General features: G+C 39.2%; 1 long non-coding RNA gene across 2 annotated transcripts in view; it reads right to left on the bottom strand.

Moving 5' to 3' along the window:
- Nucleotides 1-223: 223 nt before the first annotated feature.
- Nucleotides 224-15,931, bottom strand: part of LOC105728432 (uncharacterized) — a 37,104-nt gene continuing 21,396 nt past the window's right edge. The window contains exons 1-4 of one of the 2 annotated variants that reach the window (XR_001110019.2): nt 14,492-14,596; nt 12,595-12,686; nt 11,452-11,554; nt 224-376 (exon numbers count right to left, since the gene is read on the bottom strand). This is a non-coding gene — a long non-coding RNA (uncharacterized LOC105728432). Of the gene's footprint in view, nt 377-11,451; nt 11,555-12,594; nt 12,687-14,491; nt 14,597-15,931 lie in introns of those variants that run through there. The other variant, XR_010336672.1, reaches the window with a different exon arrangement.

Here is a 15,931-nt window from a genome sequence, read left to right on the forward strand (position 1 = left end):
GGCAATATTAATTGCCTACAGGGAGGTGAGCTGGGTGGATGAGGGACAGGAGTTGGAACAGACATTTTACTAGAGCTTTTTAATTTGGAACCACATGAATGTACTGCCTATTCCTAAATAAATTAATTAAATGTAAGTTTAAGTAGGAAAAATCCTAGTTAAGAGATAAAGAGGGACTCAGTGAAAATCAAAATCACTGGAGGAGAAAAAGGGATAGATATAAAAATGTTAAGGTTGGGCGCAGTGGCACCTGCCTGTAATCCAAACATTTTGGGAGTCTAAAGCAGGAGGATCGTTTGAGTCCAGGAGTTCAGGGCTGCAGAGACCTATGATCTTGACACCACACTCAAGCCTGCGTGAGGGTGAGACACTGTCTCTGAAAAAAAAAGAAAAGAAAAGAAAGAAAACAAGAAGAATGTTAAAGAAATAAACAAAAGCATTCCATGACTCATTAAAGCATGTAAAGAGAGCATGTAAGAGAGAAGAGTTTATAAAACCTCCCAGATTTCTGACTTGGGAAACTGAGTGACTATATTGGTGCCACTGACCAAGATAATGAATGCAAGGAGAATAACATATTTAAAGAAAAGAAAACTACTACAATTTTGAACATGTTATATTTGAAGTGTTGTAGGACCACATGTTCATGGATCAGAAGAATATTGTTAAAATGTTCGTACTACCCAAAACATCTATAGATTCAATGAAATCCCTATCAAAATACAAGTGACATTCTTCATAGAAATAGAAAAAGAAAAAATGTATATGGAACCACAAAAGATCCAGAATAGCCAAAGCTATCTTAAGCAAAAAGAACAAAACTGAAGGAATTACATTCCCTGACTTCAAATTATACTATAGAGATATTGTAAGCACAACAGCATGGTACTGGCATAAAAACAAACACAAAGACAAATGGAACAGAATAGAGAATCCAGAAAAATATCCACACACCTACATAGTGAACTCATTTTCAACAAATGTGTCAAGAGCATACACTGGGGAAGGACAGTCTTCAATAAACGGGGCTGGGAAAACTGGATGTCCATATACAAAAGAATGAAACTAGGTTCCTATCTCTTGCCATATACAAAAATCAAATCAAATTGATTAAAGATCTAAATCTAAGACTTTGAACTATAAAACTATTACAAGAAAACATTGGGGGAAATCTCCAGGACATTGGTCTAAGCAAAAATTTCTTGAGCAATACACCACAAGCACAGGCAACCAAAGCAAAAATGAACAAATGGAATCATATCAAGTTAAAAAGTGTCTGCCCAGCAAAGGATACAATCAACAAAGTGAAGGAAAACTCACAGAATGAGAGAAAAGATTTGCAAACTACCCATTTGACAAAGGATTACTAACCAGAATATATAAGGAGTTCAAACAACTTTATAGGACAAAAAATAATAATAATCAAATCAAAAAAAATGAGCAAAGATTTGAATAGACATTTCTCCAAAGAAGACACACAAATAGAAAACAGGTATATGAAAAGGTGCTCAGCATCACTGATCATTAGAGAAATGCAAATCAAAACTACAGTGAGATGTCATCTCGCCCCAGTTAAAATGGCTTATATCTAAAAGACAGGCAATAACAAATGCTGGCAACGATAAAGAGAAAAGGGTACTCTTATACTGTTAGTGGGAATGTAAATTAGTATAACTATGGAGAACTATTTAGTGGTTCCCCAAATGACTAAAAATTGAGCTACCATATGATTCAGCAATCCCACTGCTGGGTATATACCTAAAAGAAAGGAAGTCAGTATATCAAAGAGATATCTGCACTCCCACGTTTGTTGCAGGGCTGTTTACAATACCTATGATTTGGAAGCAATCTAAGTGCCTATCAACAGATCAATGAATAAAGAAATTTGGCACATATATACAATGGAGTACTATTCAGCCATAAAAAAGAAAGAGATACTCTCATTTGCAACTGATTGTGATAGGAGATAGAAAAATTCTTAGGGAGACAAGAATGGGTCCCTGGTGAAACCTGACCTTCAAGCCAAAGACAGCCTGAAGTCTGAAAAGAAAGCTGCCAGTTCCAGGTGGAGTCCATGACCAGAGTGAGAACTTCCTTGATGCCTTTTAGCCAATCAAATGGTGATTTTTCCAGGCCCACTCATGGACCAATCAGCATGTACCTGCTCCCCCATTCTGAGCCCATAAAAATCCCAGACTCAGCCTCACAGCAGGCTACCTGCTTTCAGGCCTACTCTCACACAGAGGGCTACTAACTTTGGGTGCCCTCTTATTGATGAGAGCTTTTCTGTCACTCAGTACAAATCTTCTTTTCCTTGCTCACACTCTAGTGTCTGTATACTTCATTCCTTTTGGTTGAAAGACAAGAACCCAGAACCCACTGAACAGTGGATGCAAAAAAAAGCTGTAACACTCTCTTCTGCTCACTGAGCAATGGGGGAGAAAAAAACCACAGGGTATCACACGCCCTGCTTGCTGAGCTGCCACTGGTGAAACCGAACAAGCTGTAACACGCCCCAATTCACCAAAGCTGTGGGTGGTGGGAAGAAACAAGAGCTGTACCACTTCCTGGGGATCCAAACTGTAAAGCTTCCTGGGGTCTCAGACCTTGGGACTCCCTGAGGAAACATTGTAACACCACTTGGGACTCCATGGTTGCTGGCATCTCTGATTTTGGGCAAGGCCACATCCCCCTCATCCAGATGCTGGCACGCAAGGCAGAAGCCAGTGGCGGCACACCCAACCAGTGCAAAGCTGAAGTGGGTGCAGGATTCAGGATGGTAGTGCAATCTGAATGCAGCCTGCCAGGCTGAGTGTGCAGAGTGAGCCCAGCAGGCCCCAGCAAAGCTCTGGCAGAGGTGCCACTAGCCACAGAGATTTCCAGCTGGTGAAGCAGCACTGAAAGAATCCTGTGTCACAACATCGTGGTTGTAACTAGAGATCATTATGTTATGTAAAATAAGACAAACACTGCATGTTCTCACTTATTTGTTGAATCTAAAAATCAAAACAATTTAACTTGTGGATTTGGAGAATAGAAGGCTGGTTACCAGAGGCTGGGAAGGGTAATGGGGGGTTGCAGAGAGGTGGGGATGGTTAATGGGTACAAAAAAAATAGAAAGAATAAATAATACCTAGAATCTGATAGCTAAACAGGATGACTATAGTCAATAATAACTTAATTGTACATTTTAAAAATAGAGTGTAACTAGATTGTTTGTAACTCAAAAGATAAATGCTTGAGGAAATGGATACCCCATTCTCCATGATGTGCTTATTTCATATTGCATAACTGTACCAAAACATCTCATGTACCCCATAAATATATATACTTACTATTGACCCACAAAAAACAAATAAAATAAATAAATGTTTTTAAAAAGCACATTGAAGCCAGGCATGATGGCTCACACCTGTAACCACAGCACTTTGGGAGGCCAAGGTGGGTGGATCACCCTGAGGTCAGGTGTTCAAGACTACCCTGGCCAACATGGTGAAAACCTGTCTCTACTAAAAATACAAAAATTAGCTGGGAATGGTGGTCGGCGCCTGTAATCCCAGCTACTCACAAGGCTGAGGCAACAGGATTGCTTGAATCTGGGAGGCAGTGGTTGCAGTGAGCCAAGATTGCACCACTGCACTCCAGCCTGGGTGTAAAGAGCAAAACTCTGTCTTGAAAAAAAAAAAAAAAAAAAAAATTGACCAACACAGTGACAATAGAAACAAAGGAAAGAGAAAAGTAAAAATAGGGGAAGGAAGCAGAAGTTAGGGGGATCAAGAAATGACCCATTATATTTTTAGCACTTCACAAACATAATAAAAGAAGGAACTGCTGAGCTAAGAATTTAGAAAACCCATCCTGCAACAGCCTCCTTTTAAGAGTCAGGTAAATTAATTTTATATAAAAATGAGCATCATAAAAATGATCAAAAACAAATTCCACACATGTAAATTACTATAAGAAGAAACACTAGCATGTCATATGGCTGGGTAGTGGGTATTTTGATGATCTGGGAGTACCAAATATGACCATTCTTCATTTGGGGAGGCTGGTGTGTTAACACAAAAATTGTTGTCCAGATCTTTCATCTGTTTATGATCATCAACAAGGACTTCTTAGAAAGGTCTAGTCTTAGCACCTGACAGTTAATCTAGGGAACATGAATTAAATGGACAGATAGTGATTCATACTTGAATTCACTCATGTATGTTTAAGGGATTTGGGTGGGGAGGATACCTCAGTTCATCTGGAAGGGACAGTTCATGTTTCCCATGAATAACCATGGAACTGCGACAAATGGTTTGTGCTCAGAAAAAGTCTTTCAGGGTGACAAGAAGGCAGTTTCCCTGGAGCTAGCCATGAAGGCCTTAGGAGCCATTTCCAGTGTCTAGTGGGTAGCATGCATAGAGATGATGTACTGAGGTCCCAGCGAACAACAAAAAAGCTTGCTTGGATTGTCTTAGATGGGCTACACAAAATAGCCAAAGAATGTACGAACTTTATCATTAATAGGAAAGTCATACCTGGGAAACAACAATTCTTAGCTGGAAAATGATTCTCTAATTCTATTTTGATGCTGTAGTTCCATTTCATGAACCAGCTGTATTAGAAAATCTTGATGAACTATATGTTCCTAGTTTACAAAAAATTAATAAAACCTCCAAAGCCAAAAAAAAAAAGAAGTTTGATCCAAGATGGTCAATTAGGAGCAGCTGAGGATTGCAGCTCCCAGTGAAACCACAGAGGGTGAGTGGACACCGCATTTCCAGATGGATTTTTATGGCCCACAGACCAGGAGATTCCCAGGTGGAGGAGCCCCATGAGTCGCCAGCACGGCTGGTTTGGCCTACGTGGCTGTATTGGCTGCCGTGGCTGTTTTCAACAGTGTAGCTGTTTTGGCCGGTATGGCTATTTTGCCGGCGACATGGCATGGTGGTTCTCCATACAAAATACACGGGTCATGGCATCGTTTTAGCTGGCAATTGGAGATCTAGGACGGCAGAGTTTCCCATTCATCTGATTAAAAAGGGGACTGAAACAAGGAGCCAGGCCAGCAGATTCTCGGGCAAAAAAGCGCCATGAATCTCAGCACCGCTGTTTCAGCTAGTGCAGTGGGTCACCGCATGGAAAATCACACAGATTCCAGTGCCTTTTCAACAGGTGACTGGAACACCTGGGAGACAGTTGACTGTTCAACTAAAAAAAAAAAAAAGGCTCTGAGTGAGGGAGCCAGGTGATCAGGCTCGACTGGTCCCACCCCCACAAAAATATAGCAATCGGAAACGCTCTGGATTGAGTTTCACAGCAAGCAAAGTTGAACCCGGGACTGTCCAGCTCTGTGAGGAAGTGGCATCCACCATTACCGAGGCAGTCCACCACTACGGAGGTAGATTGCCATTGCTGAGGCAGCCTGCCACTGCTGAGGCAGCCTGCAGTTACAGAGAGAGACCACCATTATAGAGGTGGGCTGCCATTGCTGAAGCAGTTCTAACTACACCTGTATAAACAGGATTGCAGGGAAGTTCACACGGCAGCTGGGCAGAGCCCACAGCAGCTCAGCAAAGCCTCTGCAGGCAAACAGTGACTAGGCTGCCTCCTTGCCGGGCAGGGCAGCCCTGAAAAAAGGCAACAGCACGACAGAAACTCACAAATGAAGCCCTAACTCCCTGGGACAGAGCACCTGGGAAAAAAAAGCGGGGGCGGTTTATGAGTTCTGTGGCAGCAGACGTAAATGTACCTGCCCAGCAGCTCTGAATGAACAATGGAGCTCACAGCTCAACATCTGAGCTCCGATAAAGGACAGACAGTCTCCTCAAACAGCTCCCTGACCCCCCATAACCAAAGATTAATCTCATAAAGGAGAGCTCAGACTGACATCTAGTAGGTATCCTTCTGGTACAAAGCGGAAGAAGAAGCTGACAGCAACCCTTACTGTTCTGCAGGAGCTGCAGGTGATCCCCAGGCAAGCAGGGCCTGGAGTGGACCTCAGTGGTCCTACAGCAGAGGGGCCAGACTGTTAGAAGGAAAACTAAGAAACAGAAAAAAATAACTTCATCATCAACAAACTGGACGTCCATTCAGAGACCCAATCTGAAAGTTGACAACTACAAAGATGACAGGTAAATAAATCCACAAAGATGGGAAGAAACGAGCACAAAAAGGATGAAAACATCTGAAACCAGAACACCTCTCCTCCTACAAGGGATCAAAACTCCTCACCAGCAAGGGAACAAGGCTGGATGCAGAATGAGTGTGATGAAATGACAGAATCAGGCTTCAGAAGGTGGGTAATAAGAAACTTCTGTGAGCTAAAATAACATGTTCTAACCGAATGCAAAGAAACTAAGAACATTGAAAAAAGACTTGACAAAATGCTAATGAGAATGGACAACTTAGAGAGGAATATAAGTGAATTGATGGAGCTGAAAAACACAACAGGAGAACTTGGCAGAGCATGCACAAGTTTCAACAGCCAAACTGATCACGCAGAAGAAAGGATATCAGAGGTCGAAGATCAACTCAATGAAATAAAAAGAGAAGGCAAGATTAGAGAAAAAAGGATAAAAAGGAATGAACAAAGTCAACAAGAAATATGGGACTATGTAAAAACACCTAATCTATGTTTGATAGGTGTACCTGAATGTGACAAAGAGAATGAATCCAAGCTGGAAAATACTCTTCAGGATATTATCCAGGAAAACTTCCCCAACCTAGCAAGGCAGGCCAATATTCAAGTACAGGAAATACAGAGAACACCACAAAGATATTCCTCAAGAAGAGCAACCCCAAGGCACATAATTGTCAGATTCACCAGGGTTGAAATGAAGGAGAAAATCCTAAGGGCAGACAGAGAAAAAGGTAGGGTTACCCACAAGGGGAAGCCCATCAGACTCACAGCAGATCTCTCAGCAGAAATCCTACATGCCAGAAGAGAGTGGGGGCCAATATTCAACATCCTTAAAGAAAAGAACTGTCAATCCAGAATTTCATATCCAACCAAACTATCCTTCATAAATGAAGGAAAAATAAAATCATTTGCAAACAAGCAAGTACTCAGATTTCATCATCACCAAGTCTGCTTTACAAGAGATCCTGAAAGAGGCACTACACATAGAAAGGAACAATCAGTACCAGTCATTCCAAAAACATATCAAATGGTAAAAAGCATCAACACAATGAAGAATCTGCATCAACTAATGGGCAAAACAGCCAGCTAGCATCAAAATGGCAGGATCAAATTCACACATAACAATATTAACCCTAAGTGTAAATGGGCTAAATGCCGCAACCAAAAGATATAGACTGGCATATTGGATAAAAAGCCAAAACCCATTGGCGTGCTATATCCAGGAAACCCATCTCACATAAAAGGATACACAAAGGCTCAAAATAAAGCGATGAAGGAAGATTTACCAAGCAAATGGAGAGCAAAAAAAGCAGGAGTTGCAATTCTCGTCTCTGATAAAATACACTTTAAACCAACAAAGATCAAAAGAGACAAAGAAGGACATTACATAACAGTAAAAAGGTCAATGCAACAAGAAGAGCTAACGATCCTAAATATATATGCACCCAATACAGGAGCACCTAGATACATAAGGCAAGTTCTTAATAATTTACAAAGAGACTTAGACTCCCACACAATAATAGTGGGAGACTTTAACACCCCATTGTCAATGTTAGACAGATCGAGACAGAAAATTAACAAGGATATCCAGGACTTGAACTCAGACCTGGAACAAGCAAATCTAATAGACATTTGCAGAACTCTCAACCCCAAATCCACAGAATATACATTCTTCTCAGCACCACATCACACCTACTCTAAAATTGACGAAATAATTGGAAGTAAATCACTCCTCGGCAAATGCAAAAGAACGGAAATCATAACAAACAGTCTCTCAGACCACAGTGCAATCAAGATAGAACTCAGAATTCAGAAACTAACTCAGAATCGCACAGCTTCATGGAAACTGAACAACTCGCTCTTGAATGTTGACTAGATAAACATGAAATGAAGGCAGAAATAAAGATGTTCTTCAAAACCAACGGAACGAAGACACAACATACCAGAATCTCTGGGACACATTTAAAGCAGTCTCTAGAGGAAAATATACAGCAATAAATGCCCATATGAGAAGCAAGGAGAGATCTAAAATCGACACCCTATTATAAAAATTGAAAAGAGCTAGAGGAGCAAGATCAAAAAAACTCAAAACCTAGAAGAAGACAAGAAATAACTAAGATCAGAGCAGAATTGAAGGAGAGAGAGACACAAAAAACCCTTCAAAAAAATCAATACATCCAGGAGCTGGTTTTTCGAAAAGATCAACAAAATAGACAGACTACTAGCCAGATTAATAAAAAAGAAAAGAAATAATAACCAAATAGATGCAATAAAAAACAATAAAGGGCATATCACCACAGATTCCACAGAAATTCAAACCATCATCAGAGATTATTACAAACAACTCTATGCACATAAACTAGTAAACCTGGAAGAAATGAATAAATTCCTGGACACTTGCATCCTCCCAAGCCTAAACCAGAAAGAAGTCCAAACCCTGAACAGAGCAATAACAAGGTCTGAAGTTGAGGCAGCAGTTAAGAGCCTACCAACCAAAAAAACCCAGGTCCAAATGGATTTACAGCCAAATTCTACCAGACACACAAAGAGGAACTGGTACCATTCCTTCTGAAACTATTCAAATAATTCAAAAAGAGGGAATCCTTCCCAAATCATTTTTTGAGACCAACATCATCCTGATACCAAAACCCACAGAGACTCAACAAGAAAAGAAAACTTCAGGCCAATATCCATGATGAACATAGATGCAAAAATCTTCAATAAAATACTGGCAAGCTGATTGCAACAGCACATCAAAAAGCTTATCCACCATGATCAAGTAGGATTGAGCCCAGGGATGTAAGGCTGGTTCAACATACATAAGTCTATAAACCTAATTCACCACATAAACAGAACCAAAGACAAAAACCACATGACTATCTCAACTGATGCAGAGAAGGCCTTTGACAAAATTCAACAGCCCTTTATGCTAAAAACCCTCAATAAACTAGGTATTGATGGAATGTATCTCAAAATAATAAAAGCTATTTATGACAAACCAACAGCCAATATCATACTGAATGGGCAACAACTGGAAGCATTCCCTTTGAAATCTGGCACTAGACAAGGATGCCCTCTCTCACTACTCCTATTCAATATGGTACTGGAACTTCTAGCCAGAGCAATCAGGCAAGAAAAAGAAATAAAGGTTATTCAAATAGGAAAGGAGGAAGCCAAATTGTCTCTATTTGCAGAAGACATGATTGTATATCTAGAAGATCCCATCATCTCAGCCCAAAATCTCCTGAAACTGATAAGCAACTTCAGCAAAGTCTCAGGATACAAAATCAATGTGCAAAATTCACAAGCATTCCTATACACCAATAACAGACTTAAAGAGAGCCAAATCAAGAACGAACTGTCAGTCACAATTGCTACAAAGAGAATGAAATACCTAGGAATACAACTAACAAGGAACGTAAAGGACCTCTTCAAGGAGAACTACAAACCACTGCTCAATGAAATAAGAGAGGACACAAACAGATGGAGAAACATTCCATGTTCATGGTTAGGAAGAATCAATATCGTGAAAATGGCCATACTGCCCAAAGTAATTTACAGATTCAATGCTATCCCCATCAAGCTACCAATGACCTTCTTCACAGAACTGGAAAAAACCACCTTAAACTTCATATGGAACCAAAAGAGAGCCCGCATAGCCAAGTCAATTCTAACCAAAAAGAACAAAGCGGGAGGCATCACACTAACAGACTTCAAACTATACTACAAGGCTACAGTAATCAAAATAGCATGGTACTGGTACCAAAACAGAGATATACACCAATGGAATAGAACAGAGGCCTTGGAGGCAACACAACACATCTACAACCATCCGATCTTTGACAAACCTGATAAAAACAAGCAATGGGGAAAGGATTCCCTGTTTAATAAATGGTGTTGGGAAAACTGGCTAGCCATGTGAAGAAAGCAGAAACTTGACCCCTTCCTGACACCTTACACTAAAATTGACTCCAGATGGATTAAAGACTTAAACATAAGACCTAACACCATAAAAATCCTAGAAGAAAATCTAGGCGAGACCATTTAGAACATAGGCATAGGCAAGGACTTCATGACCAAAACATCAAAAGCATTGGCAACAAAAACCAAAATAGACAAATGGGACCTAATGAAACTCCACAGCTTCTGCACAGCAAAAGAAACAGTCATTAGAGTGAACTGGCAACCAACAGAATGGGAAAATATTTTTGCAGTCTACCCATCTGACAAAGGGCTGATATCCAGCATCTACAAAGAACTAAAACAGATTTACAAGAAAAAAAAAAGCCCATTCAAAAGTGGGCAAAGGATATGAACAGACACTTTACAAAAGAAGACATACATAAGGCCGACAAACATATGAAAAAATGCTCATCATCACTGGTCATTAGAGAAATGCAAATCAAAACTACATTGAGATATCATCTCACGCCAGTTAGAACGGCGATCATTAAAAAATCTGGAGACAACAGACGCTGGAGAGGATGTGGAGAAATAGGAACACTTTTACACTGTTGGTGGGAGTGTAAATTAGTTCAACCATTGTGGAAGACAGTGTGGTGATTCCTCAAGGACCTAGAAATAGAAATTCCATTTGACCCAGCAATCCCATTACTAGGTATATATCCAGAGGATTATAAATCGTTCTACTATAAGGACATATGCACACGAATGTTCATTGCAGCACAGTTTACAATAGCAAAGACCTGGAACCAACCCAAATGCCCATCAATGATAGACTGGACAGGGAAAATGTGGCACTTATACACCATGGAATACTATGCAGCCATCAACAATGATGAGTTCGCGTCCTTTGTAGAGACATGAATGAACCTGGAAACCATCATTCTCAGCAAACTGACACAAGAACAAAAAATCAAACAGCATGTTCTCAGTCATAGGCGGCTGTTGAATAAGGAGAACACATGGACACAGCGAGGGGAGCATCACACACTGGGGTCTGTTGAGGGGAAATAGGGGAGGGACAGCGGGGGGTGGGGAGTTGGAGAGAGAGAGCATGGGGAGAAATGCCAGATATAGGTGATGGGGAGGAAGGCAGCAAATCACACTGCCATGTGTGTACCTATGCAACAATCTTGCATGTTCTTCACACGTACCCCAAAACCGAAAATGCAATAAAAAAATAATTAATTAAAAAATTAAATAAAAAAACAAAAAGGAGATACATCCATCACAAATGGTAAAACTAGTTTTGGCATCCCTAAACTACATTTAACAGTGTACAATTATTATTTACACTATCAATGTTGACGATTGGTCATTGAATGTTCCAGGGCCACTGATGGTGTAAGGCTTAATCTTACCTGACTGTAATATTTCCTAGGATTTCCCAGGATTTTAATTTATTTTGATGGTTGCAGGGGAACAAAATCAACGATGAATGCCAGATACTGAGCCAGTATTTTCCTGGAGACAATGACTGATGTAAGTATTTATGTAGTCACACATTAGGTTATTCTTTATGAGTAACTAATAGCAGAAACTGTGGGTAAATCTATAATTATGTCCTTTCTTAGCTTAGTTTTTATATATTACCTCCCTCATATCATTCTATACACTTACAACACAATACTTGTCTTCCTCAGATTTTATTTACTTGGGTGATTATTTCTCTGTCTCTTATTGACAAACATTGATCTTGAGTGATTCTTAGCAAAGGGTAGAAATTAATTCTCTCTTATGATTCTCAACTACATGAACTGTGTGTCTAATTGGAAGAAGGATAGAATTTTATTTCTACCTATGAAGCACTAAAAGAACCCATTAACTTTTTTACATGGAGAAAATATACATTTGGGGAATGGAGGAATTCAATTCTAATCTTGGATTTTTCTTTACTTAATCTCTGTAGGCATCAATTTTCACATTTGCTAAAAAAGATATTTATATTATAATTTATATAAAACCCTTTCCAGTTCTAATTGCTTAGTACTGTCCCTTTATTACTAGGACTTGTAAAAGGAAGAAAGAATTTCTAGTTGTATTATAGCCTTGTGGGGAGTTCCTATCCAATATTACATTTGACCAGGCCTTTTGGTGATATAAAATGGCTGAGAATGTGAATATCTGGAACAATTCTTGTTAAATTTCGTATGTATTCTCAGAATCTGCATGAATTACTTTAGCTGCTTAAAATAAACTATTTCTTCATAAAATCAAGTTTAAAAGGTAGGAGGAATCTTTAGCAAAAATTTATGTGCTATTTGCTTGTTTGTTTATTTAACTGAGTCACATGGCTTTTCTGGTGTGCACTATTCAATGGAGGAACTTAAAATGCAATGCTTAAACACGCATTCAACACAAAATGCTTTACAAGTTTTCTAAAGATGTCACAGTCATTTTACATGTTCTAATTTTTTGTTCTTAAATACAAATAAAACACAAACAGTAAAGACTAAAAAAGAAAAAGAAAAAGAAACAAAACAACTGGGTACAGTGGCTCATACCTGTAATTCTAGCACTTTGGGAAGCTGAGGCAGGTGGATTGCTTGAGTCCAGGAGTTTGAGACCAGGCTGGCCAGCATGGGGAAACTCGTCTCTACAAAACAATACAAAAATTAGCCAGGCATGGTGGTGTGCATCTATAGTCCCAGTTACTTGGGGGGCTAAGGTAGGAGGATCGCTTGAACTGGAGGGTTGAGACTGCAGTGAGCCAAGATCGCATCACTGCACTCCAGCCTGGGTGACAAAGTGAGACCCTGTCTCAAAAGAAAAGAAGTAGAACACCACACCCATAAATGTTAAAAACACACACAACAGTTAAAAACTATAGCTTAGTATTTCAAAATGAGCTAAAATATAATAAGGTATGAAAAAAATGGGTTAGAAAAGCTCATAAATGGGATGATAAAACTCTGGATAGAATTACAAATAAAAAATAAATCATTTCAGAAATGAAGACCAAACTAGAAGAAACACAAAAGTGAACAAAAATCAGATTGTGACGTTAGACAAATGAGTGGAAAGGATAGAATTTTTTAAAATAAAAAAGAAATTAACAATGAAATAAAAATAATAGAAAGTAACATGTAAGTGACAGCAAACAGAATCCATTATACCTGTAAGAATTACCAAAGAATATAACTGAAACAAGAAAACAGAAAAATAACAAAATCTATAATTTGAGAAAATTTTTTGAAATAAAAAAAGAAAAACGATTTGAAATACATAATGAGGGGGCATAATACCTGAGAAAAAAATGACCCAGAATTTCTAGTATCAAGAAGTACTCTAGTAAAATTATTAGGTTGTTAAAAAAGATGGAAAAGACAGGGCATCTAAGACAAAAACAAAAAGTAACTCATATGGGGAAAAAATTCAGACTGTTATTAGACTTATCTTTGGGGGTTGTTTGTTTAGAGACAGGGTCTTGCTCTGTCCCCCAGGCTGGAATGCTGTGGTGCAATCATGGCTCACTGTAGCCTCCCCATCTTGGGCTCAAGCAATCCTCACACCTTGGCCTCCCAAATCATTGAGATTACAGAATTCACTAGGAATCCTTTATGCCAAAGAAAATAAAGTAGCATGACTACAATATTCAAGGAAAGAAAATATGACCCAAGGACTTTATGCACATTCAAACTGACTTTAAAAAGTAAATGCCATAAACTGTCATAAAAATGCAAGAACTCACAGAATATTGATCACATGAGCCTGTCCTGTGGAATCTACTACAGAATGAGCTTCAGATAACACAATGACTAGAGAAATATTGACATAACTGTTGGTCAACATTAAATATGTATTTACTTGTAGAACTAAGATTAGATGAGAATTATAAGAGCATAGTGTGTCCAAGGATTATATATGCATTAACACTGTTGATACAGTGCAATTGTGCTACACATCTATTTTTTAAATGAGGGGAAAATGAGTAAAGTATACACAAAAATGATTTCATTGTTTTCAGTAATTACATGACTGGTGGTAGTATTGGCATTATTTTTCCAAGACTGTTGTATGTACTCCTGAGAACTAAGATTATTCTTGGTGAGGAAAGAAGATACAGATGCAAGGTAAAAGGGTAAAAATCATGTAATCTGGAATTTAAATTGGAAGTATCAATATGAACTCATGAGGTATTTTATTATGTATGTATTCACACACACAAACAGATATATATATATATTATATTAGTTGGCTTTGGCTGCCATAATAAAATATCATAGACTGGGTGGCTTAAACAAGAGAAATTTATTTTAGGAGCCAGGTGTGGTGACTCACTCTTGTAATCCCAGTACTTTGGGAGGCCAAGGCAGGATGATCGCTTGAAGCCAGGAATTTGAGACCAGCCTGGGTAACATAGTAAGACCCTGGCTCTACAAAAAGAAATTCATTTCTCACAGTTCTGGAGGCTGACATCCAAGATTAAAGTGCCATCAGGGTTGGTTTCTTGTCAGTCTTGTCTCCTTGGCTTCCAGATGGTGCCTCCTCCTCTCTGTGTCCTTACATGGCCTCTTCTCTGTGTGTGCAAGCAGACAGAGAGAACTCTGATATCTCTTCATCTTCTTATAAGTACACTAGCTCAATTAGATTAGAGTCCCACCCTTATAACCTCCTTAAAGGCCCTGTCTCCAAATATAGCCACATTGAGGGTTAAAGTTTCAGCATGTGAATTTTTGGGGGGCACAACTCAGTCCATAACATGTACATATGTATGTGTGTGTGTGTGTGTGTGTGCTTGTGTGTGTGTATATATATATATACTTTGCCACAGAGCAACCAAGCTAAGATTAGAGAAAATACTTTATTGAAGTATTCCAGCAAATAAGGAGAAATAATTGATTTAGAGATTATAGCTTTGAAATTCCTAAAGAATTAAATTCATAGGCATTGAGTTTCAAAGTCAGCTAGCAGAAAGAAAGACAGCCAGATATTATGTGTCTCCTGAATCACAGTAAGATTATAGATTCAATGTACTGAAAGTATAGAAGGCTGAAGAATGTGTTAAAATATTATGAGGCTGGGCATGGTGGCTCACACCTGTAATCCCAGCACTTCAGGAAGTTGAGGTGGGCAGATCACTTGTGTCCAGAAGTTCAAGACCAGCCTGTCCAACATGGCAAAACCCTGTCCCTACTAAAAATACAAAAATTAGGCAGGCGTGGTGGCACAAACCTGTAATTGCAGTTACTTGTGAGGCTAAGGACCAGAATTAGTTGAACCCAGGAGGCAGAGGTTGTAGTGAGCCAAGATTGCATCACTGCACTTCAGGCTGGGTGACAGAGCGACTCTGTCCCACAAAAAAAAAAAAAAAAAATAGGCTGGGCTCAGTGGTTCACACCTGTAATTCCAGCACTTTAGGAGGCCAAGGCAGGTGGATCACTTGAGGTCAGGTGTTTGAGACCAGCCTGGCCAACATGGTGAAATCCCGTTTCTACCAAAAATACAAAAATTAGCTGGGTTTGGTGGCACATCCCTGTAATCATAGCTACTTGGTAGGCTGAGGCATGAGAATCACTAGAACCTGGGAGGCAGAGGTTGCAGTGAGCCGAGATCGTGCCACCACACTCCAGCCTGGGTGACAATGCAAGACTCCGTCTCAAAAATAAATAAATAAATACAATATTATGAAGATAAAATCTGTAAAATCAAAACTGTGAGAAACAATAAATCAAATGACTCAATTTCCTCAACAAACAAAATATGAGGAAAAACAAAAAAAGAAGATGAAGGAAGCAGAGCCCTCATGGCATAATCACTTCCCCCACGTCTCCACCTCTTAATATATCACATTGGTGATTAAGTTTCAACACATGAATTTTGAAGGGTGACTTAAGTTTC

Source organism: Aotus nancymaae, unplaced genomic scaffold, assembly GCF_030222135.1.
Source record: "Aotus nancymaae isolate 86718 unplaced genomic scaffold, 86718_ANA_hifiasm-v0.15.2.pri h1tg000040l, whole genome shotgun sequence".
Classification (NCBI taxonomy): Eukaryota; Metazoa; Chordata; class Mammalia; order Primates; family Aotidae; genus Aotus; species Aotus nancymaae.